General features: G+C 48.1%; 1 protein-coding gene across 1 annotated transcript in view; it reads left to right on the forward strand.

Annotated features, from left to right (window-relative positions):
• LOC113633686 (translation initiation factor IF-2-like) overlaps positions 1–18,128 on the forward strand; it is a 266,781-nt gene extending 248,653 nt beyond the window's left edge. The window contains exons 8-11 of the mRNA XM_027132060.1: positions 15,252–15,450; positions 15,966–16,703; positions 17,397–17,528; positions 17,886–18,128. The gene's annotated coding sequence lies outside the window, so the exon portion shown is untranslated. The remainder of the gene's footprint in view (positions 1–15,251; positions 15,451–15,965; positions 16,704–17,396; positions 17,529–17,885) is intronic.
• Positions 18,129–25,591: the final 7,463 nt, after the last annotated feature.

Raw genomic sequence — 25,591 nt, forward strand, 5'->3', positions numbered from 1 at the left:
CCCCAGGCGTGATGCGATTCAGTCTTGTCACTTTTAGTTTGGGAGACTGAGCTTCAGCAAGGGGAGGTGACCTGCCCAAGGTCACCCAGCTAGAAAGTGGCGGACAAGAACTTGAAACAAGTCAGGTCCCCCAGGCTCAGAGCTCTTTGCACCTCATCTCAAACCCATTCCCACCCTGGGCTGTCCTAGTTGGATGCTGTGTTTAACCTCACCTGTTAGAAGTGTGCTCTGCAGTTTCTGTGCAGTGTCGTCAGCTGCCCGGGCAGGAGTGCTTTCATAGTGATTCCCCAGTGGCACCGACAGCTTCACATCCAAGCTCGAGGAGGCGTGCCTTCCAGGCTCTCCACAGCTGGTGCTCCAAGAGCTGTCACAACCGAGCCCCCGTTGGGCCTGCAGAGATACAGCCATGCTGCCTCCTGATGGCCGGCACCTAGACACGCTTAAGAAGGCTGGCAGGTCTCTCAGGGGAGATGTCCAGAGCTGGAGAGGACTTCCGCCCACCTCCCTCAGCATCTCTTCCCTCTTTTGCATCCTGGCTGGTGATGTGGTCCATTGACCCCAGGACAGGTCTCATCTCTGGTGCAAGAGAGGCTTGTTCTCAGTGTTCCCCCTCCTTCACATACATTTTTTTTGTGCACCCCTAGCATCCCCTCAGGAAGGCTGCAAAGACCGTTTTTATTCCAGTTTCCTCCTTCCTGCGACTGGCTCCCAGTGAGGACTTCTGGATGTGGTACCTCTCATTTGCAGAGGAAATTCTCACTTTGCTTGTCTAGACCAGTGGTTTCCAGCCAGCTCCCTGGGATGCTGTGTAGAGAGGCCCCTCGGGAAGGTTGGTTGGGCTGCTGTGCCAGAGACAGCTGGTTACAACACTCTACTGGGAGAACTCATGGAAGAGTACCTGGAAGGGTTACATTTTCCTTTCATCTTAATAATAGAATCCCTGGTTTTTAGCTGGGCACCTGGCTGCCCAAAATAAAGACTACATTTCCCAGCCTCCCTTGCTACTAGGTATGGCCATGTGACTAGTTTCTCATCAATGGAACAGAAGCACAAGTGTCCTGAATGTGTGTTTTGAAGATTTCTTAATAAGAGGGAAGGAGGGAGCACCCCTTCTTTTTTTCAGCTAGCTAGAATAGAGAAGTGACGGTTGACACTTAAGCAGCTCTATTGAAACATGAGGTGGAATGTAGCATAACGGTATTAAAGAATCTCAAAAACTAAGGACTCCTTTGCTAGTCCTGGACTCCCTCCCTCTTGTCTTCACGTACCTGAAGGAAAAATACATTCCATCTTGTTTGACAGCCAAACCTAATCTTAAGGAATACAGCTATTCACATCACCGTGTGTTGGAAATCAAAAGCCCTGTTGCCCTTTTATTCAGTGATCATTTGCTCTGGGGGCCATGATTTGTGTTAGTACCATAGATGTAAAGCAAAAAAAATAGTTTCCTATTTGTCAGTGAGATGAGTTTGCTAGGCCACCATAACAAAATGCCACAGACTGAGTGCCTTAAAAAGAAATTTATTTGCTCACAATTCTGGAGCCTAGACGTCCAATTTGCTGAGAGGTGTCAGCAGATTTGGTTTCTCCCGAGGCCTCTCCCCTTGGCTTGCAGATGGCCACGTTCTCGCTGTGTCCTCACGTGGCCTTTTCTCTGTGAGAATCTCCAATGTCTCTCTTATGGATTAGGGCCCTACCCTAACTGGCTTCATTTTAACTTACCTCTTTAAAGACCTTATTTCCAAATACAGTCACATTCAGAGGTACTGGAAGCGAGGACTTCAGTGTATGAATTTGAGGGAACACAATTCAGCCTATAACACCGGGAGCGTTCTAACACTAGGAGTGAGTGGACTCCTAGTGGGAAGGACAGACAGAAACTAAGGTTAGATTCAGACTTAAGATAACCTAGTAATTATTGTGTCTGGAGCAAGAGGTAAGAACAGAAAATCCATGTGTGTCAGGAAGCCCCTCGTCCTCAGTTCCAAAATCCTCCAGGGTTTGTTCCGAGTCTGGTTTTGACTTGACCTTCACCTGTCCTTGACACAGTTAATACGTCCTCCCTTGTAACATTTCCCGCATTTGGCTCCGAGGTCTCCACTCTCCTGGATGGCCTCCTCTCCCCCCCGGCTGCTCCTTTTGGGCCCCTTTGCCCGTTTCTCATCCTTTCCCGTGGAGAGCTCCTTTGGTCTTAGGGTTGTTGTGTCCTCCTTACACTGACAACTTCCAAGTGTTCCCTCTCCACCGGCCTCCGGACTGGGGCGTTCAGCTGCTTCCCTGCCCATCTCCACTTGGGTGTCTAGCCATCATGGCAAAATTCTCATCCTCCCCCTGTCTCCCCATTTGTGATCTTCTCCATCTTCATTAATGGCAATGCCAGCTTTACAGCTGCTCAGCCTACAACCTTGGCGTCGGTCAACCTTAGACTTCCCTTGCTCACCCGTCATATCCAGGCCGTCAGTAAAATATACCCAGACCACCACCTCCTCTCACCCCCCACCGCCCCTACCTTGGTGCCCGCCATCATATTTCTTGCCCGCGTGATTGCGACAGCTCTTGATGTCCTCCCTGCCTCTGCCCTCGCCCTTCTACAATCCATGCTCGAAACGGCCCAGGGTGACCCTTTGAAACAGAAGCCAGAGCGTAAGCCTTCTCTGCTTCGACCGCCCTCCGCCACCAGTCTCCATCCTATTTGGAGTAGCAGCCATGGTCCTTACAGTGGTCTACGAGGTCCGTGTGACCCAGCTCTGCTGCCCCAGTCATATTCCATTTCCTTCCATCTAGCTTGTCCCACCATGCCATCCTGTCCCATCGTCTCGCAGACACCCCAGCAGCCCCGCCTCGGGATTCCGCAGCTGCTGTCTCTCTCCCCACCTGCACTGCTCTCTCCGGGTCTTCCGCAGGCGTGCTCAGCCGTCTCCAGCAGTGAGGCCTGCCCCGGCAGCTGTATTTAACACCCAAAGTGCCCCACGCTCTGCAGTGCTCGTTCTTCTCCTTCCTAGCTGGATGTTCCTCTGTTGCTCTCGGCAGCCTTTAATATGCCTTACAATTGTTTGAGTTGATCCATTGGTTTCCCCGATCCCACTAGAAAGTCAGCTGCCTGGAACAGCGTCTGTGACATGCTAGGCACTCAGCAAATACTTATGGAGTAAATACCAAAGACAGCCCGCACAGAAAACAAACCTTTATTTCAAGCATAAACCTTTTGGTCTATATGATATATATAAAGTGATAAGATATATGTGTTTTATATATTAATATATGCTTGAAATTTTCAATAAATGCCATAAATATAGCATATATATCAAGATAGACATTATATATATATATGTGTGTGTATATATATATATATATATGGCATATCTCTCTCTCAAAGGCCAAAATATATTTTTTTATATATAGCCAAGGTGCCGTAATTTTTGCAAAGGAGGACACTTTCTCATTTTCTGGTTTCCCCGGCTGCCGGTCAGGATGCACTCAGGCAGCAACTGTGCAGTAAACGGGACAATTTTAGCCTCTGGTTTTCCAGAGCAGAGAGCACATCATTGCCAGAAGGTTTCTGCCTCACATCTGGTTCTCCAGAGTGGCAGGCCAGTCACAGGTGTGGTGCATCAGACTATGAAAACACTAGTGGCCGTGACTCCCTGCCTGCGGTGTGTCAGCCTCTTTCAGGCCCCCTCCAGCATGAGCTGGAAAAGGTGGGCCTTTCTCAGAGACTGAAAAGCTCCTCCCCGTCTCCTAGGACCGTATGATGTGCTCCATTCCCACTTTCCAGTTTCCCGGGACCGCTTTCCCTCCCCTCACCGTGCTCTAGGCATGCTGGCCTCTTCGTGTCCCCAAAGGCACCATCTCCAGCTCAGGGCTTTCCTGGCTGCTCACACACCTGTGTTGCTCCCTGCATTCCACAGAGCTGGGTCACCCCCACAAGACAGTTTCCAGTCGTAGCCTGTGAATGTGACCTTCTTGGGAAACTGGGTCTTTGCTGGTGTGATCCAGTTCAGGTGAGGTCATCCTGGTTGGGTGGCCTCCACCCAACGACCAGTGTCCTGATAAGAAAGGCACAGACACATAGGGGAGGAGGCCATGTGAAGATGGAGGCAGAGATTGGAGCGATGCTTCTACAAGCCATGGAACGTCAAGGATTGCTGGCAGGACCACCAGAGGCTAGAAGAGGCGAGGAAGGATCTTACCCTACAAGTTTCAGGGGGAGCATGGCCCTTCTGTGCCCTTGATTTCAGACTTCTCGCCTCTGGAACTGTGAGAGACTACACGTCTACTGTTTTAAGCCACTCGATTAGTGGTACTTTGTGACGGCAGCCCTGGGAAGCCCATACCCAGCCCTTTCATCCTTTGCTTCTCAACCTAAATGCTACCTTTTTGAAGGGCTTGCCTGGACTCCCAACCACAACGCTGGTTGGATACTTGTAACACCTTTTACTTTTTCTCTACTTTTTCTCTTTTTCTCTTTTAGAAACCTCCCCGATAGAATGTCTATGCTCTGGGGCGTCCGTGTTGTTCGCTGCATGTCCTCAGTCTCTGTGTCCAGGGAGAATCTTCCACACTTACAGGTTTTCTTCATTTAAATCCATCTGTGTCATAAGATCCCCAGTCAGAAAGTTGCCCTGGGTGTTTCCCCTGGAAATCCTCAGTGTACAATTATTCAAATTGAGTTGCTTAACCAATGTCACTCCTCAGTTGCAGTAGACGCCAGAGAGATGTGAGAACCTTTGAGAACTTTCCAAGCCAGGGTCCATTCTTACTGTTTAGCCTGAATGTGTTTTCCTGCTAAGAACATGAACCAGAAATGAGTTTTACCAACGGGTTAGCAAAACCTTAAATAGAAAAGAAACTCCAAAAATGTCAGTTCTCTCACACTCCCTTTCCTCCTCAACTTCCCCTCCCCACCTCCTGTCACCAGGACCTCCCAGTCTTGGCTCCTGGGTCAGGACGAATGGTGGACCTCTCCAAATTCTGCTGTGTTTTCCCTCCCTGGCTTTTTAGATGGAGATGTCTGTTGGGTGCTTTTAAGTCCTTTTATTTATGCATTTATTTTTTCCCCCAGTGCATATAAAAGTCATGTTTACACCATACTGTAGTTTACCAAGTGTGCAGTAGCGTTATTTTCCTCCAAAATGCAAGTTAGTTCAAAAAATACATCACTGCCAAAAAATGAAATGCCCAAACAGCTATAATAGTAATATCGAAGATCACTGATCACAGATCACCATAACAAATGTAATAATGACGATGAAGTTTGAAATATTGCAAGAATTCCCAAAATGTGACACAGAGACGTGAAGGGAGCAAATGCTGCTGAAAAAATGGTGCTGATAGACTTTTAAGTCCTTTTAGAATTGACGTTTCCCCTGAGACTCGTCTGTCACGCGCTATGTAGGTTTGGACTCTGACAGAGACAGAATGGCCTTTATTGAGCACCTACTATGTGCCAGCTTTCAAACTAGGCAGTTTTACCCTCTGTAGCTCCTTTTTCATTTAATCTGTTCCAGAGATCTTCATTCACTATGAAGTGATCTCAGTTCAGAGACATTTTACTGATGAGAGCACTGAAACTCAGAGAGGTTAAGTAATTTGCCTAAGGTCACACAGCCACTAAGTGGTGGAGCCCTTTTCAAATCTAGGTCTGTCTGACTTAAAAAGTAGTGGGGTTTTTTAAGCTAAGTTTTGCAACTGTAAAAAGCAACCCTAACTAGAAATCGCCTTATTAGTAGCAAGGGACTTTATTTTATAAGAATTTCACTGTGCCTGGGACTGCTGTGTCAGTGGTTATCAAGGAGTAGCCTGTTGGCAGGGGTTTTGACTGTTGGATTTATGGACCCAGGACCCTTGGTATGTGCTCAGGACATCCTACAGCCCCGGCAAGCACTCCGGCCAGGGGTTATCTGCTCCTGGGACTGTGCTTTCTGACTCTGGGACATCAGGCTAGCCACATCTCTGCTCCAGCCTCAGTGTCCCCGATCATAAAATCAGGACTCAGATTCAATAATCTTTGTGCTGCTGTCCTGCGCTGATGATCTAGGATTTTAGCATCGTGAGGCTACAACACCCAATTCTTTCATACCCCTCAAACTCAAGCCTTCCAATTATATCTAGAGTACATGGCCTACACCAAAACTTCCAAGGCATCGTGCAAGTCCCTTCTGCCAGAGGCCCAACTCTCACTCTCTCTCATCTCCTTAGCTCACCTCCTCTCCTCTCCTGGAGTTAGTACTGCTGAGGGCCCTGGGGTAACTGTCTTAACGTCTCTGAGCTCCCATGTCCTCTCTGAAATGATCTCAAATGAGTATAAACCCCTACCTCATTGGCTCATTGTGAGGCGTACATGAAATGGAACAATAACCTGTGTTCACTTTCCAGGGACCTTGAACTATGCCGAGTCTTGACCTAGAAGCACATATTCTGGATGTGTTCAAACCTTGGCCGCGCCTCTTACCCACTTACCCGCTGTGTGGAGTTGGGCAAGTCACTTTACTTCTCTGTGCCTCAGCTGCTTCTTTTGTAAAGTGGGAACAGTACCAACCTACCCATCAGCTTGTTATGAGGGCGAAATGAGTTCCTACTTGTACAGCACATAAAACAGTGTGGAGCGCACGGCAAGTGCTGTTCTAAGAATTACCAATTCCTTTTTTTTTTTTTAATTTTTTAATTTATTTTTGGCTGCATTGAGTCTTTGTTGCTGCGCGCGGGCTTTCTCTAATTGCGGCGAGCAGGGGCTACTCTTCGTTGCAGTGCGCGGGCTTCTCATTGCAGTGGCTTCTCTTGTTGCTGAGCATGGGCTCTAGGTGCGTGGGCTTCAGCAGTTGTGGCACGTGGGCTCAGTAGTTGTCGCTCGCGGGCTCTAGAGCGCAGGCTCAGTAGTTGCGGCACACGGGCTTAGTTGCTCCGTGGCATGTGGGATCTTCCCGGACCAGGGCTTGAACCCATGTCCCCTGCATTGGCAGGGGGATTCTTAAACTTTGCGCCACCAGGGACGTCTCAAGAGTTAACAATTCTTGTTAGGTCACCTAATTCTCAAATCAGCCTAATGTACGGGGTCCTGGTATTATCCTCATTTTATAAATAGGGAAGATCAGTAACTTGGCTAAGCCCTGAGCCCATGCTGGCTGGCAGGGTCTTAATCTTAAGCTATACTGACACAGAGATGAGAGAGGTCGACGTTTGGAGTTTAAAGGTCTGCCAGAGCCATCTTGAAATTCTCAGTAAATTTTATCTTCGAATGTGTGCTTTGTAAGTGAAGTCCTGCCCCGGTCACCTTCTCACCCCCCAAGATGGGTCCCTGGCCGCCCCATCCCTTGCCCTGGCCAAACCCGGCAGCTGCCCTCTGCTTCTGGTGGGGACCTGGGCACGGGGAGGGGCCCGGTGGTCGGGCAGAGCTGTGGACGTCTACGAGGGGCTGCGCTCCCCTGCAAGTACCCCCGGCCTGAGGGCACAGGACACGAACTAGCAAATAAAAGCCCCACAGCCGACAAAGACAGAGATCGCAGAATAAAGTAAAAAGCTTTTCTTTTTCCTTTTTGAATAAGAGGCCTTGCATTTTCATTTTGCACCTGGTGGACCTTGCTAGTTACGCAGCCGGCCCTGGGTACATAGCAAGTCATGGGTGGAAGTGAAATGGCAGCTCCTTTCCCCTTCAAAACAGCGACAACGGTAACAACGAATGCGTATTCCGGGTTCAGTAATTCAGGGCGGTTTGTTCTGACTTTTGATCCACAGGTAGAGACAAAGGCTTTTCTTGCAGGCCCCAAAGGGGGGCACTTTTGCCGCTTCCCACGAAGATGGCTTCCCCAAAGCCTCCTAAGTCGTCAGTGTGATTTGCACCCAAAATATGGGCTGTTTTCCAGCCAGCAGCCCTGTTTGCTAGGGGATGATAGGAACATCTTATTTTTCCCTCCTTCTGTTGCTGTAATTCCCAATGCAGAGTGTTCTCTTTAAGAGATGCTGTGGGCGGGCTTCCCTGGTGGCGCAGTGGTTGGGAGTCCGCCTGCCGATGCAGGAGGCGCGGGTTCGTGCCCCGGTCCGGGGTTATCCCGCGTGCCGCGGAGCGGCTGGGCCCGTGGGCCGTGGCTGCTGGGCCTGCGCGTCCGGGGCCTGTGCTCCGCAGCGGGAGAGGCCGCGGCGGTGAGAGGCCCGCGTACCGCAAAAAAAAAAAAAAAAAAGATGCTTTGGGCAAGTACTTTAAGCAAATATGGGCATCTCTGTGGCTTGCAAGGCTGCAGCCAGGCCTTGGAGGTCTGGAAGGTGGACCCCACGGCCTGGGCATGGAGGCCCTGCCGACGGTCTCGGCAACTCAGTGCCGCCCTCGGGACTCCTGGGAGGCAACTTAGGCCGCAGCGCTAGAAGAGGGAGGAATCTCAGAGCTATGGGGCGGGAGAGCTCCTGGTCTGGTCGTCCTCATGTCGAACAGATGAGAACCCCGGGAGACAGAGTCAGCAGCAACTCCAGACGATTCCAGGGCCACTGCGATGGGCGTCCAGTGAGAGGCCTCAGATTAGAGTACAGCAGCCAATGTGCTGTGCTGGGAGTGACGTCTCCTTGCTCGGGTACAGGCCCACATCCACCATGTCGGGAGGATGGAACAGTCCAGGAAGAGTGAGGGATGCAGGGAGATCCTGCTAGCGGAGGCCTGTAATGGGGAAAGTTGGCCTGGGATTGGATGGGAGTTTGGGGGACAGCTGGGCCTCAGCCAGTTTCCTTACCTTGGATACTGTTCTGTCTTCAAGAGCCCGCTGCCTAAGCAGCTGGGCCAAACTCATTTCCACAGCTGCCTTGGGCATCTCTGAAACCCTGGATGTAACCGTGTGGGCTGTGGACCCACTGAGGCATCTGTGTATCTTTATAGTTAGTAAGCCTGTTCTCACCACTCCCCCAAAGGTACCCTTTCCGTCCGCCCCGCTGCTTCTAAGAAGAGCATCTTCAGCCAGCAAAACACTCCTTTTCTGTTTCTCTGTTCACAGGAGGAAGAAAGGAAGAGTGGGGAGCTGGGCACAAAAGGCTTAGCCCATGGTGCCTTCTTGTGAGTTTTGCCACATCTCAGATGGGGTTCTCAGGTCAGAATCCAGATTAGCACGTTGAACTCCCAACATACAGTTGAATAACGCACATGCTTTTTACTTGTTTTTACCGTTTTCTGATCGTAGTTGACCTTTACTGAGTCCTGTCTCTCCACTTGGCCCCCTTGCTGAGCTTTTCTACACACATGGTCCCTTTCCAATTGTATTGAGATTTAATTTACATACAGCAAAATGCAAAGATCTTTAAGTATAGATTTTGGTGAGTTTTGATAAATGTATACACCCATGTACCCATCACCCCAATACAGGAACATAGCATGTTTCCATCACTGCAGAACGTTTCCTGGGCCTTCTTCCACTCAGCCTCCTTCCCCACCTGTACACGAAGGGGGCCACTGCTCTGATTTCTGTCACCGCAGCTTCGTTTCTCTCTTCTAGAACTTACGAATGGAAGTTTTGCTTTTTCATGTCTGTCTTCTTTTACTCCATGGAGCGTTTATGGCCTTCCTCCAGGAATACCAGCAGCTGTTCCTTTTTATCACTATCTAATATTCCGTTGCCTGAAGAGCCCACACTCCGTTTATCCTTTGATCTGTTGACAGACATTTTTTCAAATTTTTGGTGATTATGAATAAGCCTGCTATGTGCTTTCACATACAAGCCTTTTTATAGACATGTGTCTTGGGGAAATACCTAGGAGTGGAATCATTGGGTCATATGCTAAGTGTATTTTTAACTTTATAAGCAGCTTCCAAACCTTTTTTCCAAGTGGTCATATCAGCTTTTTACTCCCACCATGAGTGTGTGAGAGTTCCGATTGCTCCCGCATCCTCACCAACACTTGATATTGACAGTCTTTTTCATTTTGGCCATTCTAGTGGGTGTGAAGTGGTATCTCATCATTACGATTTGCATTTCCCTGATGACTAATGACATCGCACACCTTTTCATGTAGTTATTGTATATATCTTCTTTTGCGAAGCGTCTGTTTATGTCTTTCCCGCATCTGGGGAAGGGTCTTGTTTGTCTTAGCGCATTGCAAGAGTTCTTAACACATTCTAGATACAAGCCCTTTGTCAGATATATGTGCTGCAAATATTTTCTTCTATCTGTGCCTATACCATCCCTTTTAACCCTCCCAGGAAACCTAGGAAGTGGATATCATCTCCACTTTGTTTTACAGAGCCAAAAACTGAAGCACAGAGAGGCTAAGTGAAATGCCCAAAGTCACACAGCTACTCAGTAGCCGAGTGGGAATGCAGACCCACTCGTGTGTGACTCAGAGCACTGACATCCAGAAAATTCCAGGGAGGATCTCTCCATATACTAAGCCTTGTGTCTCCCTGGCAGCCTGGGTATGCCAGTGCCTGGGCTGGGTTATTTCAGTTCACACTCGCTCCCTCTGCCTTGCAAATACCAGACCATCCTGGGAAGTAGCCGGCTCCCAGAACTCAGCTGGGAGCACTGTCTTCTCGAGCGGATGCCATGGGGCTTTGAGCTGCTCTGATGAAAGACAAACTGCGGGTATTTTTACGGGTCTCTGAGGATGCTGGCAGGATTACCTCGTGCCAGGAATAACAATGAGGGGCCTAGGCGAGCTCACTGCCAGCCCTGCTCTGGGAGACATCACTGGAGGAGGCGAGCCAGGCGGTGGGAAGGGAAGGGGGCCTGCGGGTGGGAGGGCAGGGCTGGGTTATTTATCCACAGCTGTCTCCAAGGAGGGCTGCTGGATCACCCCAGGGACTCTGAGCACGGGAAGGGGCCCCTGTGGTAGTCAGAGCAAAAGGCTGGGAGGTGTGTGAGAGTGGGAACCACAGCCATGCCAATCATCAACATGCTAGTCAGAATAGCGAGCCTTTATTGAGGACCCCTGTGTGCCAGGCACTGTGTTTGCTTTTTGCATCCCCATTAGGTGCCAGATATGGTGTAGCTGTTTTGCACTTACTAGCTTAATGCTCATAATAACCCCATGAGATACGTATTATTAAAATGCCCACAGGAGGAAACTGAGGTTCAGGGGGGTTAAGTAATTTGCCTAACGTCACATCGTTTGTAAGCGGTTGCGGTTTGAATAGAGGTTTAGCTAATTCTAAAGCCCAGTCACTTAAATGCTCTGCTGCCTTTCTGTTCACAAACTTGTGTCAAATTCCTATTTGGGTCAAGCACTACACAGGGTGACTTGACCAGGGGAATATAATGTTGAATAAGACCCATCCCTGTCTTTGGGCCGTGTGGTTAGTTGAACAGTGGCCCCGCCAGAAGGTACGTCCACATCCCAGAATCTACGAATGTGAGCTCATCTGGCAAAATAGGTTTTGCAGAGGTAATTAAGTTAAGGATCTTGAGATCGTCCTGGGTTATCTGGGTGGCCCTAAATCCAATGACAAGTGTCCTTACAAGAGACAGAAGGGAAGACAGAAGAGGAGAAGGCCACGTGAGGATGGAGCAGAGACTGGAGTTGTGCAGCCACAAGCCAAGGGATGCCTGGAGCCTCCAGACACGGCAAGAGGCAAAGAATTCTCCCCGTGGGCCTTGAAGGAAGGTTCATCAGACCCGACGTACTAGGTCCAGCCCAGACACTGGAGGGGGTTATTCAAGGGCTTGGATCCTGGGAGGTGCGATCACGGGGGGCCATCGTAGAGGATGCCTCTCACAGTGGCAGAAGGCGGACTCCCACCTGCTATTTGTGTGGCTCTCCCAAGTCATCTGGCTCCGGACTGTAGGTGGCACGTGTGTGGGCTCCTGAGCTGGATTCTTTATACATATCACACCACGTAGTAACGTTTAATGCTCACCTGAATTCAGCAAGGGGAGGCGTTCTCACCCCCATTTGACAGAGGGGGTAACTGAGGCTCAAAAGATGAAGGCCACACAGTAGCATGTAGAGTAAACCAGTGGTTCTTGACTTTGGCTGCATCAGAATCCCCAAAGAGAGTTTCTGGGCTCCATGCACAGAACTTTTGAGTTAGTAGGTCTAGCATGGAGCTGGAGAGTTTGCATTTCAGAGAAGTTCTCAGGTGAAGCTGATGCTGGAGGTCTGTGGACCACACTTTTAGAAGCACTGGAGAATCAGTGTTGCAGGGACAGGGGAACCCTGGAATGTTAGTGAATTAACAAATAAAATGTATTTCTGGCTCAAGTTGCAGTCCTGTTGGCGTTAGTTGGCTCTCCTCCATCCATGCACTGTTTGGAGCCTGTGGTCCCCAGAGTTGCCATGGAAGAAGAAAGAAGGCGAGAGGGTCTTGTAGGATGTTCTAAAGGGTGAGGTCCGGAAGTGACTTTCCTGCCTTCTGCTCACACCCCATTGGCCAACACTCAGTCACGTGGCCCCAAACAACTGCAAGGGAAGCTGGGAAATGTAGTCTTCCTCAGGAGGAGGTGATGGTGCGACGAACATGCAGCTGGTCAGAGCCAGGCTAGGACTTGATCTCAGGCTCTTTCCCCCTTCATCTTTTGTTTTTTCAAGTGCTCTCAGTGGACTTTCTCATATTAGCCCGATTCAAGGGACTTTTTTTTCCTGTAAAAATTGAAAAAAGAGAAGAGGAAAGAAACGTTCCTTGGGTCCATCAGTGCATTCGGTTGCCGGCAGCCTTGCCTTCTACGGGGCCCAGGTGCTCAGCTGAACGGCTGCTGAGCACTTTGAAAGCCTGTAGCATTTCTGTAGGGGTTTCTTGCATGAGTTTCATTTCTACCATCTTAAGCAACGCAGGGTCACCCTCTCCAGCATTGGAGGAGCCCTGTGGCTACTGCTTCTTCAAGGCCTAAAGCCTGAACTCAGGGCCACAGACAAGCTCCAAGTGGAAAATATGCCGTTCCTGCCTCTCCCCACCCTGCTGCTCCAGACTGTTCCAGACGCCTGCAACACCTGCAGGTTCCAGTTTTCATGCCTTTGGACACACGGTGACATCTGCCTGAATGCGCTCTCTTCCCTCCAGACTCAACTCAAGTGACACCAGCTCCATGAAGCCTTCATCGGTTAGTCAAATGAACATTCAACTTGCCCTCATTTTGGAGCAGAGGTGGGGAAGACAGGCCTCTTTGTCTATGCCTGTGGTCCAGCACTTGTCATGGCCTGTGCAGACTCTAAAGGCTTTTGCCCGTGCCTGTTTCTCCTCGCGGAATGTGACGTGTTTAAGAGCAAAGACCGCGTGGCCTCCTTTCCTGGCTTCTTCATTACCTGCAAGACTGAGGTCAAAAGACTTCCTGTGAAATGCAAAACCCTCCCCAAGATCCAGAGGTGAAGAGTGAAGTCTCTGGCATGGGTCGGAATCCCAGCTCTGCCACTTGTGCAAGTTTGGGCAAATTCTTAGCTTCGCTGGACTTCAGTTTTCCCATCGGTACAGTTGGGCTAATGATGTTGTACGTATTCCATGAAATAATATGCCTAAAGCCCTTTGAACAGTGCCAAGCGCATGGGAAACTGTCGAGACGTGCCAACTATCGCTCTGTTATCATCATTACTCTTGGTATCACCCTCTCGACCTTGGCACACACCAGCCACAGCAACTTATTTCCTTGCTGACGGTTTTGGTGATTTTGCACGTCTCTCTGCTTTTGCACTTGGTGTTTTTCAGCTTGGATGTCCCTGTCTCTCACCTATTCATTCATTCATTTAACAGAGTTTTTGCTGAGCTCCCAACTACTCACACTGGAAACTCATCTCAGTCAGCCCTTCCTGGCCAGTCCCACTGGATTTACCACTCCTGTTTCGAAGTCTATTTACTTTTTCTGTATCTCTGTGACTAACTTGAGAGCAGGAAAAAAAAAAAAAAAAGTTATTTTCCCCACTGGATTTAACTGCTCTGAATCCAGGTCCTAATATCATGGGTGGCACGTAGTAGGAGCTTAATAAATATCTGTTGAATGAATACATGAATGTTGATCATCTCCAAATCTGGCCCCAATGCCAGAGAATGCAATAACTTGGCATCAGGCATAGCAGGGGGATCTGCAAAGCTCGGGCACTGGGAGGTCCTTCAGGAAGATGAAATCAGCAGCCGTGGAACAGCAGCCTGAGCTGGAATCTCTTTCCTTTAGGTACCAGGGGCTCAGCATCTCCAGGGGTGGGATGGGGGTGGGCAGATCCCATGTGACGTACTGTTTCCAGTGCGTCTGGGCTTTTAAAATGATGATTAATATTATTATTAATGATATTTCCTGATACAAGGAGAGAGGGCATCCTTTACAAGCACAGGGCTTGCTTCATGGAAAGCACCCAAAGTATGTTTGAATGGTGAATGCTGGTCCAGTCTACAGAGCACATCCAGTTAGTTGACAACTATGCATTGATTGCCTTTTAGGGGTCAGGTGCTACTCTGGGTGCAGGAGATGGGAGTTCTGCAGTAAACAAAATACAGAAGACCCCTGCCTTGGGGAGCTCACCTTCTAGAGGGAACAAGGAATTGAGCTAAGCTATTAGTTTGAATTTTCTCTCTCCTCCAGGGGTGGCCAGCTGCCCCCCCGCCCCCCCCCCGAATTTTCCTCTTCTTTTGTAGAGCAGTGGTTCTCAACTAGGGGGTGAGTTTGCACCCCAGAAGATATTTGACAATGTCTGGAGATAGTTTCGTTTGCCATGAGCTAGGTGTGTCTGTGTTACTAGCATCTAGGAGATAGACGTTGAAGAGGCTACCCAGCATCCTACCATGCACAAGACCGCCCCACAAGAAAGACTCTTACAGCCTGCAATACCAACAGCTCGACGCGGAGAGAGAAGGGGCTTCTTAGCCAGTGACTGCATTTCCCAGCTTCCTGTGAGGCTGGGTGTGGCCACGTGACTGCTTCTCGCCAATGGTGTGTGAACAGGAGTGCGGTGCCCACACCCAGGTGCAGAGCTTTTAATAAGTGGACGGACCTCCTTCTGCTTCCTCAGGTTGGAGGAAGAGAACAACAAGGTCCCAGGTGACAACGGAGCCACCTGGGGCCCTAAATCGCCACGTGGGGAGAGCTGTCTAGCCATCAAAGACGCTCTCCTTGGACCGTCATGGGCATAAGAAATAAACTGCAGCGTTTCAACCCTATGCACTTCTGGGTCTCTCAGTGATAGCAATTTAACCCACCCTAACTTCTGTAGTCTTGACAATAGTTCTTCAAGGAGAAGAACAGCCAACATTTATTGAGCACACAATATGAGGCAGACACTAAGCTGTTTAAATGTAAGATCCCATTTTGTCATCATACCAACCCTATGAAATAGGTACTATCATTACCCTTTTTTTTTTACAGATAAAGAAACAAAAGTGTAAGGAGGTGAGCAGGGCACTTAAGTACCAAATGGAAGTTTTATGACAGATCCCAGCCTCAACCACCAAAAGCCAGTTCCTTTCTCCATCCTCAATATCTCTTCACTTGAGCATCATCTCCCCACAGGGTCACCGTAACTGTTCTCTCTTTGGTCCCTCTGCCTCCATTTTGGACACTGCAGGTAGGCTGACGTTTTGAAAACCAATCTGCTAACTTCATCATGTCTTGCTGCTTCTCCTTTAGGCCATACACCCGGGGCTTTGGCTGTCCCGCAAGAGGAAAGGATTATTCTTTTTCCAAAATTATTCTTGCTCTGCAGAGGGAATCACAGTTGAAGTAACAAGCTTCCCCTGTGTATTCTTAAGAGTTCAAGCAAGGATTGTTGCACCATCTCCTGGGAACACTGTTGAAAGGATTCTTACATTGGGTGGGAGGTTCATTCCAACCAGCCATTGCTACGGTTCTGCAAAACACAGCTAATTGCATAATGTAAAATGAACCCAGTTTTTCAACTTCGTTCAGCTCTCAGATTCTATTTGTTCTATTAAAGACCGTATTGACTTTGGAGAGCAATGTGGCAGTCTCACACTATAGCAACTTTACTCCTAACTACACTCCCCAGAGAACTCTCGTGTGCAAAGGAGAAATGTAGGATTTATAACGCAGAAAACTGCTACGCTAAATGTCCATCCACAGGAGAATGGACAAAATAAACTCCTACAAAGAGTATGATGGAGGAGTGGAAATAAATAAACTAGAGCTACGCGTGGCAAATACAGGTGAATCTCAAAAACGTAATGTTAAGCATAAAAAGCACTTCGAAGAAGGATAAGGTAGAGTATGATGTCATAAATAATGTTATATATTGTGCCAGTCCAGGTCCCAGCAGGAAACAGAAGGCACCCTTGGAATTCTGAAGAGAAGGAAAGGAAAGAGTCATTTACAGAGGTGGCAGGTGTGATAGATTGTTTCGTGGCCACAGATGCCTCCCATCCCATTATGTATTCTTCCTTTGCTGCTCCTTTCATCCAGATACGGAATTAGTTTCCATCCCTTTTAATCTGGGCTGGTTTTGTGACTTGTTTGAACGAATAGATTATGGCAAAACTGACTTGGAGTGAATTCCAGAGATCTTGCAATTTCTGCTTTCACCCTTTTGGAATGCTTCAGATATCACGAAAAGAAGCCCACGCTAGCCTACTGGAGGCCTCATGGAGAGAAAGACCCAACCACCAGCCAACAGCAACCACCTGACACCCGAGTGAGACCATCCGGGGCCAGCCAGCTCCCAGGTGAACATCGGTTGGTTACAAATGTATCAGTGAGTCCAGCCAGCCATGACCGCGGTGAGCAGAAGAGCTTCCTAGCTGAGCCCTGCTCAAATCACCAGCCCACAGAGTTATGAATTAAAAAACGGGTTAATGTTTCAAGCCGGTAAGTTGTAGGGTGGTCTGTTATGAGCATACAATCAACCTTGAAGAGTTAAGGAAACAAGAAGTACTGAGGCCTCTAGGAACTACCAAGGCGGGAGTTTCCACAGCAGTGCAGTAGCATTGGCTGCAGGAATGCAGTGGGGGGCTGGAGTCTCATCAGGGGGGCCACCTCAGAACCCCAGAACCGCAGCAGAGATGCAGTTGGGGAGAAGTGAGTACTCCAATCTCTCTCTCTTCCTCCCACCAGTCTCCGTCCAGGCCCTCCTACTGGCTGAGCCCGGTCAGAAACCAGAAGGCAAGGGAGACCGGGAGATGCCATTTTTGGGGGTCAGCCCCCTCGGGCACAGAGAATGGATGTGGCTGGGACTGGGGGCAAACGGAGAATATACCAGGACGGGGTTGCTCCCAAACAGCAGACTGTAAGGACTGCTGTTCTCGTTTAAGGGAATGAGAAACCACACATCAGGAGAGAGGTTCTCTCTGGGGAAGGAGGGATTTCTACCTTGAAGAAAGTAGGGGGTGCTTTCATATATGCATGTTTCCATATAGGCTCCACGTGCAAGGGAAGGAAAGGCATTTTAGGCAGGCTCACTGCACCTGACTCTCCACCATGCCCTTTCACAGGAGCCGTATATAAACTAGGTGTGTAGAACCATCCCATGAGAGTGTGGGCTAAATTACCTCTTCTTCCCAGGTAAGAGGGTCAGAGGGTGAGAGCGACCCCCGGCCCTGTTGCTCGGCGCAAGGGCTGCTGAGTTTCAGATTTAAGTCCGTCCACCTCCAGCACCTTTGTCTGGATGAAAGACCCTCCCTGGTGTCATGGCAGGTACATACCTTTTGCCCATATCTGTCTGTTCCTTCTTCTCTGTTTCTCCCTTCTTTTTTTTTTTTTAACATCTTTATTGGAGTATAATTGCTTTACAATGGTGTGTTAGTTTCTGCTAGGTAACAAAGTGAATCAGCTATACATATACATATATCCCCATATCTCCTCCCTCTTGCGTCTCCCTCCCTCCCACCCTCCCTATCCCACCCCTCTAGGTGGTCACAGAGCACTCAGCTTATCTCCCTGTGCTATGCAGCTGCCTCCCGCTAGCCATCCATTTCACGTTTGGTAGTGTATATATGTCCATGCCACTCTCTCACTTCATCCCAGCTTACCCTTCCCTTCTTTTCTTTTCAGTTGGAGGAAGAGAGAAAATGATCCCAGAATATTATTTGTCTAAGAGGAACGTTTAAGATAAAATAGGCTATGTGAGGCCTGCCATTAATCGTCCCCACAGCACCTGGCCTAGGTGGGAGCCGGGATCTGTGGTGATGGATAGGAATGTTTTTCGAATTCAGCTGTCAAAGCCCAGCAGTCATCCCTGCCTCCTGGGTGGAACGTTTACAATCTTCCTCTTTAGCGGCGTCTTAAGACACACAGGCACTTTTGTTTCCATGGAGAGCCCACTCTTCCCTCTAAGGTAAATTGCCCGCTTGCCTGCCCTTCCTCCCGTCTTTCCCTCTTTCCCTCTGTTTCTCCCTTTCCTTCTCTTTCTCCTTCATTTGCTCCCCAATTTCCTCTACCCTTTCCTCCTTCCACTGAGCTTCCCGCCAGCAACGGGGCGGAATGAGAGCCTTTATCCTCCCCGCAGGGGAGGGCAGTGCGTGTCCTCCCCTGATGCTCCTGTGGAGAGGTTCTCAGAAGCCTCTGGGGCTGAGAAATCTCACCTAGATCTTTGCATTGTTGTCTTCCTAAGAGCTTATTTTGCAAAGAGCTCAGAGCCAGGGAGTAAGGCGGGCCCCAGGCCCCGGGAGGATGTTGCTGGTGGCCCCAGGCGTCTCACTTCATCTCTCAGTTTCTTCACTTGCAAAGTGAGACTCAGTCTCCCCAGAGCCATCGTGAAAAAATGCTGGCGAGGGTGGCAAGTAGATTCCTTCCTGTTAGTCACCCAGGTCACTCAGCTGACACCTCTGCCTTTTGGCCCTGAAGTTTATTTATTAACAGCCTTCAAAGGGAGGCCAGGGGCCTCCTGGGGGTGGAGCCCTAAGAGGCCGAAAGCCATGGGCTTGGGCAGGTAGAGCAGGCGGGGCACTCTGGGGCTGCCTTTGTAGTTTCTGGGGAGTTTCAGAGATGCCAGTGACCATCAAGAGCGGTGCCTGCGTGTTTGGAACCAAAGAGGAAGATAAAGCTAGTCTCAGGGCATGTGTCTCTCGCCTGTAAGGAGCTCTAAATATGTGCTTCTGAGTGTGTTTGTACAGTGTGAAGGCGGCTCTGTGCGCACACACGAGCACACCTACATGTGCCTGTGTCTGTGTGCGCGTGTCATGTGTCTGTGAATGGATAGTATGAAGGTGAGTCTGTGCATACACACGAGAGTCTGCGTGATGTACGTATGTATAGTATGAAGGTAGGTCTGTGTACACACAAGCACCCGTACGTGTGCACGCGGCAATGGTGTGTGCGTGTGTGCACGCGCACGCTCCCCATGGGTGGGCCTTGAGCACTTTGATCAAGAGCCACCACATTTTGCATCCGGCTCGAGGGTCCAGTTACAGAATAGGAATCCTTAACATATAGCGAGAACGTTCAGATGTTCAGCTGAGGGGATGAGGTTGGTTTGGGAGGCTCGGTGCCCTAAACGGAAGCCCCTCTGTCCCCACACTGCCTGCGAGGGAGTGAGGCCTTTGCCTGAGAGCAGATGTGTGTCCCTGTGGCCTCGTTTTGCTCTGGGATGGGACTTGGTGGCAGGGAACGCAAGCTCAGGTGTTCATGCATTTCCAGAATGTGTCTGATTTGAGTCGGGATTTCATTAGGAGTAACTGCATGTGTGTGTGCTTGGCTCCAGCTAAGTATGTGATGATGCCTCTTTCCTTTTATCCTCCCTCCCCCGCGCCTTCCCTCCCCCTCTCCCTCCCACACATACTGTGCATCTTCTCTTTGCCGGGCCCTGTTCCATGGGCCAAGGCTGCAAAAATGATTCAGAAATAGTCCCCATCATGAGAAACAACCAGTGTGTTTAGGGTAAAAGGTTAGGAAGCTGCAATAACAGAACGTAGCCGTGGAGGGGACACCGGGCATTCTGGGGGCACAGACGGGAGCCCCTCGTCTCTCAGGGACCCCATGAAAGGCTTCCAGGAGACAGCGATGCTTGAACTAGATCTAGAAAGTGGAGGAATTCACCAGCTTTGTAAGAAAAGCTGCTATTGTTTTCAGGAGATGGTACTTTGGGGCACAGGACAGAGTCATCTACTCATGTCTGGAGGACTCTAAGAGGTCACAGGGCCTTTGTTAAAAATGACTGGTCTGTGATACAGCTTTGTACTAGAAAGATCCTGAAGGGGGAGGGCAAGCACTGCAGGGCAAGCAAGGATTAGAAGACGAGCCTCTTTACTTCTATTTGCCAAGTTAGACTTCCGAAGGAGGAAGGAACGAGTGTGAAGCAGGGAATGTGCGCTTACTGAGCACCTACCGTGTGTCAGGCGCCTCTTGTCTCATTGTGTCCTCACCGACAGGTCTGTAGGTAGGAGGTTGGTTAACCCCATTGTACAGCTGGGGAGACTGAGACTCAGGTCTCAGACCAGGCAAAGAACAGGACTTTGAATCACAAGGTATATGGCTCCATTCCCAAGCCTGTGCCTCTTTCCAACAAACCCCATTGCCTACAAGAATCTTCTCTAGAGAACATAGCACTGTGGCCAATAGACTTCTTGTCAAGGATCATAAACTTGGAATTCAATATAAAGTCACTACTGTTCCTCCCCCAAGGAAAAACCCGAACGCCTGCCCCTTTTGAAAAAACAGCATGTCTTGGTGGGACGGACTATTAATATACATCGTCATGACATCAGTATCGCAGGCTCTTTCTTTTGGGGAGCCAGGATGTTGCTGATTTGCATACTGCTTTGCATTCATTTGCATTTACTCTCCATATGCAAAATCAAATGCAGCTAATTAGTGCAACCTTGTTACAATGAGAAGCAGGCCCAACCTTCTGTGCCAGGGCCTATGGAGCCCAGAACTGGGACCCAAACCACCCAAAGCCAGTCACATCTTGGGTCAGACACACCGGAGCGTTGAGAGGGAGATGCACACCCTGAATGAAAAACGGGATGGCTGAGTATCATTATTTTTCAACTACTGTCCCTTTGAAGTAACTATGGCAGAGAGAGAGGGTGAGGGGAGAGAGAGAGAGACAGAGATCAAAGGATGCGGCAGAATTTCCTCGGAGAAAGAGCACAGAATTTGGAGCCCAAAGGCCTCAGATGAAATCAGCATTGGAGTTTGGCTTTGCCACTTACGGGCTGGGGGACTTTGCACTTACAGGCTGTATGGACTTGTAGGGATTACATGGGAATAAAATGGACGAGAATGTACTTTGCAAATGTTAAAGCACGATATAGAGGTCAGGGCTTCAGGCCAGGCCACCTCTGGTGACAGAAGGCAGCACCAGGGTCAGCTGGGGACAGAGGCTCACAGTCTTGCAGGGTCCAGACCCCAAATATGATGGGAAATATATCTATGTCTGTGTCTCTATCTCTATCCCCATCAGCTAGCATTTAATAAGCACACGAACCAAACGCTGTGTTAAGCACATCACAGTCATTATTTCACTTAATGATTCCCATGAACACTCTGAGAGGCATGTATTATTATGACCCCACTTACAGATACCACCACGGCAAAAACGTGCCTGCCAAGCGCACCAAGATAACTCTTGCCAAATGATTAAGAACCTTCTCTCCCGAGCGGTGATGGTGACATTCATGGTTTACACTGCCCTACCCCGCCCCCCTCTTCTAGCCTCCATGCAGACTATGGTCTTTTTACTAAACAACTTCTTTCACATTTGCCTAGTTGGGACCATTTGGATTTGGTTTTGGCTTTTATTCTATGTCCTCTGAGGACTTTTTTGTTTTTTTTCTCACCTGGTCATTTTGATTAGACTTGAGTATTTCAGCTCCATAGTCACATTTCATTACTTAGGACAGTCTCTGCAGAGAGCAGCTCCCATCGACCAAGGTAGATTGCATTATGGTTCACAAACTGGGATCTGTAAACCACGATGGAGGTGGGATTATACCCCATGAATATATAGCCTGGCCGTGTGGCTTTGCTCTGGCCAGTGACGTGTGAGTGGAAGCAATATGTGTTGCTACCAGGCAGAAGACAGCGTGCGGTTTGTCATGTATTTCTTTCCCTTCTGACCTGATGCCCAGCTATGTTCTAGATAGAATCTGCTCCACAACGGGGCCCTGGAATAGACGCACCGTGGAACTTCTGGTGGGCAAGTTACGTGAATAAGAAGTAAATCTCTAATTTTGCAAGCCTTCGAGCCTCAGAAGATTATTTGGTTCAGGAGATAACAGCCTATCCTGATGGAAACATTCTCTTTCTATTAAATATTATGAGATTAGTGCTCGTATGAACTGACTAGTTATATTGTAGATAACTGGACACTTATCCCTATGATATTGTCATCACTCAAAATATTGTGTACTTCCATTTTGAAAACGGCTTTAAAATTATAAAATATTACTACTACTGACAACAGCTAATGCTTTGCAAGCATTATCATATTTAATCTTGACAACAGCCCTGTGAGGTAGGTTCTCTTAACTTCCATTTTCCAGACAAGAGAAACACGATCTCAGAAATGCTCACTAATGAGTCAAGAACACACAGCTAAGAGGAGGGTCAAGATTTAAATCTGCATTCTTCTCAGGTACAAACCCTAATGTCATTATTTTCTACTCATACTTTCCCCGACAAAATGGATATTAACAGGCTGAGTCACACACCTGACTCATCAGAGATGATTACAGGTATTTTGGCTGCTTATAAAAAACCAAAATAGTTATTGAGTAATGAAAATCACATTGGTCTTGATATTAGAAGCTACCGGGGGCGGGGGTCGGTTTGTAGCTATTTCTTATAAGTGACCTTATTATGTGACCTTGGGCTAGATTTTTTTTCCCCTCTGCACCCTGGTATTTTCATCTGTAAAATGGAGCACTTTGCTTCAGACCACATGGTTCATGAATCTGAAGGATGGGGTCCTTCCACCCCCTAAAAATGTATGCAAAACATTGTATGTGTATTTTTTTCTGGGTAGAGGATTCATAATATTCATCAGGTCCTGGAAAAGTTCTGTAACACCCTAAGGATGAGGAACTCGAATTCTCTCCTTTGTTGAGTATGACTTATCCCTTTCCCCAGAAGAAGTGGGTGTAGGAGCAAGGAGAATTCAGGCTGACTAAATCACATTTGAGTCGTATGCGTTGAGTGTCAGTCTTATCAAAGAATAACTGGAAGGCAAGCTGTATCAGTTTAGTAAAAATAATCATTAAAAAATGTTTCTGTCTCACATTCCTGTGGCTCCTTGCAGCTTACACTGCACAGAAGCTGTTCTTTTGTCTTCCTGGCCAGGGACTGTGTCATTAGTTGTGGCTATTGGTCATTTCCTGTCTCCCTCAGCCAAATAATCATGTTATTTTGACTGGGATGAGAATGGGTCCAGAGCTGTGAACTTGGTCTCACGGTAACTGGTAGATGCCTTTCCTGGAATGTGGGAGGAAAAGAAAACAGGGCAGGAAAATAACATTCATGGAGTGTCTGCACTAACCAGACTCTCTGTTGGCAATTCATTCATCGTGATAAAGTCATGCATGTCTCTTTCCAACCAGTGTTTATTGGGTACCTATCATACCTTGGCCACTGTTCTAGGTTCTGAGGATATAAAAGTGAGCAATCAGACGAAAAAGTCCCCACATTCCTGGAATCTATATTCTGGTGGGAGAGATAAAATATATTAGTAAAAAAATTACTCAACTATATATGTTTCACATATGCTACTTCAGGACAGTATGGCAAGATGTCCTACATAGTATGACCTCAATATTTCAGGTGAGGAAACTACAGATTAGAGACATGAACTAACTCAACCAGTGTCACATAACAGGTAAAAGGGAATGACGTGAGCTTTCCAAGTTAGATTTTTCTGACTCCCAGATTGCTTTTCCCTCGGAAAGCAGTGGCCATGACCTAAAAGATAATCTTTCAGCTGTGAGCCTTTGAGTCAAATGTTCCTGAGGCTAATTGCATCCTGATGGAGATCTGAGTTTATACAGAGAAGGCTCACTCCCCTACCCTATTTGTACCCAGTTTGAAGAGTTTGGGGCCATAATTTATTCAAATCAGTTTCTTCCCCCTTCTGTCTTTTACTTCTTCTTGGATTCTAATTACACACGTGTTGGATCATGCTTGACATTATCTCACAGGTCTCTGAGCTTCTGTTTACTTTTCCTCAGTATTTTAAATCTCTGTTGTGTGGATTGGAGAGTTTCTATTGATCTTTATATTACATCTTCGCTGGTTGTTTTCTTCATTCTTTATCTGCTCCTTCATTAATACCTTATTTTGAAATTTTGTCTGATAATGACAACATCCTTTCCCATGCAGTGACATTTTGTATTGCCTGACTTTTTCTCCTGAGTATGCATTCCTCTTTTCTGTTTCTTTGCACGTGTAGTAATTTTGGGTTGAAAACTGGACATTGTAGATAATACATAATAGTAAATCTGTATCATGTTGTGTTCTTCGGAGGATTATTGGAGTTTTGTTATAGTAAGCACTCGACCTGCCTGGATTCAAAGGTATGTAGCACCTGATATTTTTGCTCTATTCTTTTTTTTTTTTTTTTTTTGGCGGTATGCGGGCCTCTCATTGTTGTGGCCTCTCCCGTTGCGGAGCACAGGCTCTGGACGCACAGGCTCAGCGGCCATGGCTCACGGACCCAGCCGCTCCGCGGCATGTGGGATCTTCCCGGACCGGGGCACGAACCCGTGTCCCCTGCATCGGCAGGCGGACTCTCAACCACTGCGCCACCAGGGAAGCCCTTTGCTCTATTCTTATGGCTTCCCACTGCTGCTCTTTTAGTGTGGCTCTCTGGGGGTCTCCCAGGTGCCCGTGTAAGTTGGTTATTTGCCAAGAATTTGGGCAGCAATGGGACTCACACTTTCAGTAGTTATTTTTTTCTTCTATGATTCTCCCCTACTTTCTAGTTTGTCTGCTAATCTCGGGTTCTATTTCCTGCCATGTCAAGCCCATAAAACTTTAGTTTTCTGCTACCCAAGCTGTGCAAAATTGGGCATACACGGAGTTAAAGAACAAAACAAACCCCCGGAGTTAGAGAACAAAACAAACAGATCTCACCCGTTGCAGCTCTACCTTTAGAGTAGGCTTCCTCCTGATCTCGTCACGCTTTTTCCTGGCCCCTCTGAATCTCTTCTGTAAATGCAGGGTTTAGTGTCAGCCAGGGATCTGGGCAGAGATTACACTCAGTATTTGCATCTCATTCCTTCTGCGGTTCTCTCATTGCCAGGAATTCCTCTTTCAATTTTCACCTGCTTTCCTAGCCCTATATTCTGATCTCTGGCACCTTGGGTCACAGAGGCTTCGGGTTTTCACAGTTGTAGCCCTGAGGGTTGTGGAGCAATTTGTGGAGCATCCACAAATTCCCAATTCTTTCCCCTTACAGTTGTGGTTTTTTCAAAATTAAACTCTTCTCTGGCTTCTGCTTTTGGATGCTTTCCAAAGCCTTTAAATAGTTTTTTGTTGTTGTTGTTTGTTTGTTTTTAAATCGGGTTTTTGTAATAGTCATCTACAGGAGGAATCATGTGACCATTCCATTCCTGTGCCATTTCTTCTAATTGGATTTGACTCTGGGAAAAATTTAAGACGTGCAAGGTGGGGTGAAGTGTTTGTCTAGTTCAGACATCTTGCTAGGCTGAGTCCCTTCTTTGGACTTTGGTCTCATTTCATCTCTCTTTGTCTCCTGTGTAAGTCATAGAGGCTGTGTCCCCAAGTGAAATGTGAGCTCCGGAGGTTAGGGTTCTATATGCAAT

The sequence above is a fragment of the Aethalodelphis obliquidens genome, unplaced genomic scaffold (assembly GCF_003676395.1).
Source record: "Aethalodelphis obliquidens isolate GAN/ISIS:26980383/991018 unplaced genomic scaffold, ASM367639v1 scaffold41, whole genome shotgun sequence".
Taxonomy (NCBI): domain Eukaryota; kingdom Metazoa; phylum Chordata; class Mammalia; order Artiodactyla; family Delphinidae; genus Aethalodelphis; species Aethalodelphis obliquidens.